The sequence below is a fragment of the Pinus tabuliformis genome, chromosome 2_2 (genome assembly GCF_031772625.1).
Source record: "Pinus tabuliformis cultivar Carrire ecotype Pingquan chromosome 2_2, CPIR1, whole genome shotgun sequence".
NCBI classification, from domain to species: Eukaryota; Viridiplantae; Streptophyta; class Pinopsida; order Pinales; family Pinaceae; genus Pinus; species Pinus tabuliformis.
In genome coordinates, this window is record NC_142300.1 from 192,142,810 (window position 1) to 192,148,671 (window position 5,862).

The 5,862-nt window shown below is 35.6% G+C and overlaps 1 pseudogene; it reads right to left on the reverse strand.

The window, feature by feature from the left end:
• Positions 1 to 3,413: 3,413 nt before the first annotated feature.
• On the reverse strand, positions 3,414 to 5,521 carry LOC149192044 (serine hydroxymethyltransferase 3, chloroplastic-like; annotated as a pseudogene).
• Between the last annotated feature and the right edge of the window lie 341 nt (positions 5,522 to 5,862).

The window sequence follows — 5,862 nt, forward strand, 5'->3', positions numbered from 1 at the left end:
TTTTCCAACAAAGGCTCCAGGACTAGTAACTCAACCCACAACTTTTACCGGGCTCTAGAGCGTTTGTCCAACCAAGGCTCCAAGACTAGTAACTCAACCCACAAAGGGCTCTAGAGTGTTTGTCCAAACAAGGATATGGGACTAATAACTCAACCCAAGCTAAGGAAACATGAGAACAAACCAAAAACACAATAATTAAAATAAACCCACAATCACCATGGCTATCCAAGAAATGGCAAGGCTAAGAAATCCACTGTCAATCCCGACCACCCTCCATGCCAATGATAGATCACAACCAATAAACCACATGCATATGCCATGCATGACAAAACTAGGGAAGGAAACATACATACAACTCACTACCTGCAAGCAAATCTCCAATAATCCAAGTATGCCACACCCTCCAAGAGTGCTCCAAGGAAACTATAAGTCTCGAAGAATATGAAAGAGAGAGAATAGAAGAGAGTTCCACTAAAGCCTGTCAAAATCTTACCCATTGATCCTCAGAAGCCTTTTTATCAATGAGGCCTCTATTTTCTTCATTTTCCATTATTTTCCTTCAATTTCCTCCTCACATGCAACCTGTGACCTCTCACCTTCCGTTTTTCCTAATTTCCATTATTTTCATAAATAAAATTCCAATTAATGCCTCATGCCTTTCCAAAGCCTTAGCCATTGCCTTTTCCAATCAGGGAAAATTTTAAGAACCACACTAAATTTATATGTATAATAAATGGGTGAATCCCCATGATACATAGGAAAAATGGAAGGCGATTTTATCAATAATATAATATGTATATATAATTTTTTTGGTGAATCTCTCACCAGATTATATTATCTTGTAAAGTCATGGCGAATATTTCACTGAATTATAAAATCTTGTAAGATCTTGGCAAATCTTTCACTGAATAATAAAACATTGTGAAGTCTTGGCGAATGTTTTGTTAAAGTATGAAACCATATATGATAATAGGAAAACATATTCATTAAACTGTAATATACTAACATACATGTTTGGAAAAAAGAAACATAATTTTCTCTTCCTACAAACAATGTTGCAAGTTTCAGTGGCCGTGTTTGTGAAGGTTCTTATTGTACACTCTTTCATATCCTTCTATTAGTTTTGATAATATTCCACAACAAAGTTCTTGTAGGTGTTGATCTTGACCACCAGTTCTGTCAAGGTAGGAGAGATTAATCTTTTCTCTACCACTTTTGTCAAGCTATGAGAGATTAATGTTTGTAAAAATTTTGTTTTAATTTTCTCCCAACTTTTATTTCCTTGAGTGTTTCCATCACTACCTTATTGATTCCATATCAAACCAATTTCTCAAATGCCAGTGTAACTGTGACAAAGGACCTTCTTGCTTCTACAAATTTGCAGCCTCATTGTAAGAAGAAGTTGTTATATTTGCAGGGGAAATTTATAAACATTTTCATTCGCTCTCCGGGTAGTTTTTAAGCCATCGACCTTCAGGTAGTTCATCCTTCCATATGATATTTGGTCATTACACTCTGTTCTTCAAGAAATATATAAGTTATGAAAGTCATTCTACCATGTCATGAAGTGTTGAATCGAGGGAATCCCATACCCATGAACCTTACCTGTGGTCTTATGATGCAATCTTTTGTTTTGAGCCATTGTGTTAAAGTCCCTCCCCTTCAAGTAGGCTTTATGCAAGTAGGAAAATGAAACATGGCCCCCTTACTTACCGAACTTCCTTTCTCTTACCTGCATAGTTGTATCTTACCCAACCAACAAATGGTTCCTACCTTGAATTATGGAGTTTAGTAGACCAATAATAAAATATTTATGTAACTCTGGTCCCCACCACCTGAACACCTTATGGCCCAACACGATTGAAGGCATGTTAAGGATTTGTTCATTAGTCTTCGTAAAGATAATTTCAATTCATATTCATCACGGCTTCCGCTAACCACTCATGTAGGGTCACTTGGCTTGGCAATGAAAATTGCTCATTAATGCTTCCCATCGCTAGACCACCTTCAATCATATCCATTTTGATTAGCATCTGTAAAATTTGTATGTGGTTTTTGTGATCAACAACTACTATTTTTTCTTGAATTGCTCCATCATATTCTTAAGTAGCATTGCGATGTTCATCATCATCACCTAATAGATGATAACATCCTTGAGGTAGAATCAACATGTTTATAACAACTTTTGCATCTTTATCACTAGGTATTTCAAAAACTTGGCTACAAGCCTCATCATTTGTAAGAACGTCATAATTGACTAGTCAAATTCCATTGCACATACATTCCACATTAATATTAGAGGGTGTCAAGGTCCTTTCAATAGATATGCTAGCAATTTCAATTGTTTCAAACCTTTTTACCTCTCTCCATGGGTTCTTTGCCATCCAATTTATTCTCTCAAACCTTAAATAATTCTTGAAAGGCCCAAACACACTTCTAGGGGTTGCAACTTATGAGTAATGTCTAAGGAGTGCCAACACTATGTATGTCTATCATGTTTGCCTCTCTGGTTTGTAAAACTATGTTGTTGTGATGGCCATAAAAAATTAACAAGTATATGTTTGTAAGATAGATGCCTCCAGGTAAAAAGTGACAAAATGGTATAGCCAAATCATAAACAATTATTTAGTCATCCATGCATTAGGATGTGCAACCATGGATATTCCTTGCTCACAATTCTTAACATGGTTCTTCATATTTTTATTTCCCTAAAACAAATATAGCCTAGACATTGATAAACCAATTGTAATTTCACAACAAAATATAGTTATCCACGCTGTTGTTAGGAAACACTTTGGCACATTTTCACTCATTCTCTTAGCATTTATCCACATGCCACAATTCCTTCCAACTTGGAAAGGAAACTTGTCACAATTGCATATATAATTTGTAAACTATATGAATGATCTTTGTATGCTTTGGATAGGGTGCAATAGAACTTGGTTAGAATCGTGGGGTGCAAATCCATAGCTTTGTCTTTATTTAGGATTTCAATTGTTCACAGTGCCAACTCTTGACATATTTTTTTAACTCCTTCACACCTTGATTTCCCAAAAATCCATCTTTGAATGAACTCAAAGTGGAGCAACGTTAGCCTTAAGTCATATCAACCCTAGGTAATAGCCAATTTCAAGTGTCTCCTTACACCAATCAACTATTTCCTCCTTTTGTTCAATTAACACTGTAATAACCCCTTTCTTCTTCTTCCTTTGCATGAGGTATTTAGCCAATAATGTATTTATGTTGGCGAGTTCCATATTTTCTCATTGCAAATCTTATTAAGCATCCATTGAAGTCAACGTCATCAATTTCCTTTAGCATATCCTCTTTAGTTCGGCCTCTGTTAACACTAATATTCTTGGTTAAACTTGCACCTTCCACTATAATTCATGCAGAAGCACCACCTTCAACATCTACATTATATGCTCTTCAGATTTTATATCATTACGCTCTTCAAAACCTACCAGATTTAACTCCTCATTTGAGGAAGAGTTTTGTAGAATATCAACCCTTGTCACTTGCATTCTTACCCTCACAAGATCAACCCCCTCATGGATAAAATCTGTAACCTTAATAAAGTCATCCTCAAGAAGCCCACGGGTGGTTAATGCAGGAGTCCCTATGCGTATACCACTAGGAACCATAACAATTTTATCACCTGAAAATGTAAGGTATTAAAGTAAACTATTTCATCCCATGGAGAAAGGAAAATCAATGAATCCCTTACATTTAAATATACAAAGAAAAAATTCAGGTAACTTGGTACAAAATTCTTGTTCAATGTGATAGAAGCAACATCCAAAACGTCCTCTACTCTTGCACCATCAATGACCTGCCAAAACCCATTAATATATACCATGTTACATTCAACCAACTAAATCCAATAGAAATCAATATACAAGTAGGTTGTGTACTCCAACATATGAACAAAGGATCCTTACCAAGGGCCTCAAATCAACTAGAACTAGGTGATTTTCACTACCACCAGACACCAAATTGTAACCCAAATCCATTAGGCTCTTTGCAAGGGCTCGACAATTTGCTACAACTTACTAAAACTATTTTACCTTTGATAAGAAACAAAATCCATTCAAAAAATAATTCACATGCATGAATTTTACAGAAGCTTAGACATGTGAGAGTGCTACACATGTACTTGATAAGCCTTGAACTTTGTAGTTACATCATGTTTTAAACAAACAACCAACCCTCCTATGGTATGGTTATGTGGTCCTCCCTAGAAAGCCACAAATTATTTCATGTATCTTTTAGAAACAAAATGATACAAAAAATTGATATATCCAATATTATGATATTAGTGAGCAGGAGAACAATATGGATGATGGAGGAAAGGAAGGAGAACTTAGATTGACCTGTAACCTTGGAAAAACTACATTTTTTATGGTTGTCTCTAGGTCGACCCCCAATACTGGTTCCTTCCTAAAGAATATCATGCCTCCCCAAGGACCTCGTAAAGACTAAAAATCACAACCCTCCAATCCAAAAATATTTCAGAATGAAAAATATCAGAAAGATAAAAATGAAAGGAAAAAGGTTAAACAATTGACAAACAATTCAAGGAACATAATGAGTTTCATCGAAGCTTTGATCTAGTAGTGATACGAAACATAAAGAACATAAAGAAAATGAAAACAAGAAACTGAATCAAAGAACATGTAAGAGAATCAAAAGGAAATTCTACACCTCTTAACTCTATAATAACTCCCCCTATGATGGGAATGGCATATTTGTTTTAGTTCTTTGTTGTTTCTTGAACATTAATGGGATTCTTTTTCTTCTACAAGGGGGGAATGGCAAGAATATATAGCAGTAAGATAGATCCAAAAAAAGGTCCATCTAATATACTCATATTTTTAATCCAAAGGGTGAAGTGCAGAGAAAATTAATAGCATCAACTCACCTTGTGCGTTGTAGTTGTTACTACATCACAAAAATCAAATGGACTGACCATTATAGAAGCAACGATGAGACCATTTATGTGTTCCATGTCCATCATTAAGGATGCCCCAACTGTATTGGCAATCTTCCCAAACCAAAAACTTTTTAGTACTAAAAATCATAAAAAATCAAACGTTACATACTATAAGAACATATTAATAAAATATGCTAGAATAAACATTGCTGGAGAGAGAAAATTTTGAAAGGATTGCCATTATAAGATCTAGAAATACCCAACTTCCATACCTGCCTCATGCGAGGGTAATCAATATCTCAGGGATATGCACTAGCACCAGCAATGATAAGGTTGATCCTAAAAAGGGTGGCATTCTTCTCAAGCATCTCATAGTCAATGAATCCTATAACCCAAGAAAAGAAACCCGACCATTAACACTTTGAACACTTCCCCAAAAAATTGGTTCAATATTTGTCAATGATGGAACTGTTTCCCTCCTAATTATTATTAGACTGGAAATGCGAGCTCACCTGTGGACTCATCTAGACGATATAACATTGATTCAAAGTAAAATGATGTAGCAGATACTCGCTTTTTTGCTATCATGAATCCATGAGACAAATGCCCTCCATGTGGTAAGCCCAAACCCTAAACGTTGCAAAGGAAATTTTCACAAGTTACATGCCCAAATAGGAATGATAATATTATCAAAGGAGGTTTGTAGTTCAGAACCATACACACCATAATGCGATGATGTGGTTGGAGGAGAGTTGTATAAATAACAAAATTAGTTGGGGATCGAGATAATGGTTGAAATTAACACCCCATGTACTGTTGTCAAGATGGAATGCTTCTAGGGCCGTCTACTAGCAAAGCCTCTCACTTTGTTCAATGAATTCATTGACAGCATATTATAAGCATGGCATAAATCCCAACCCAACACAGTA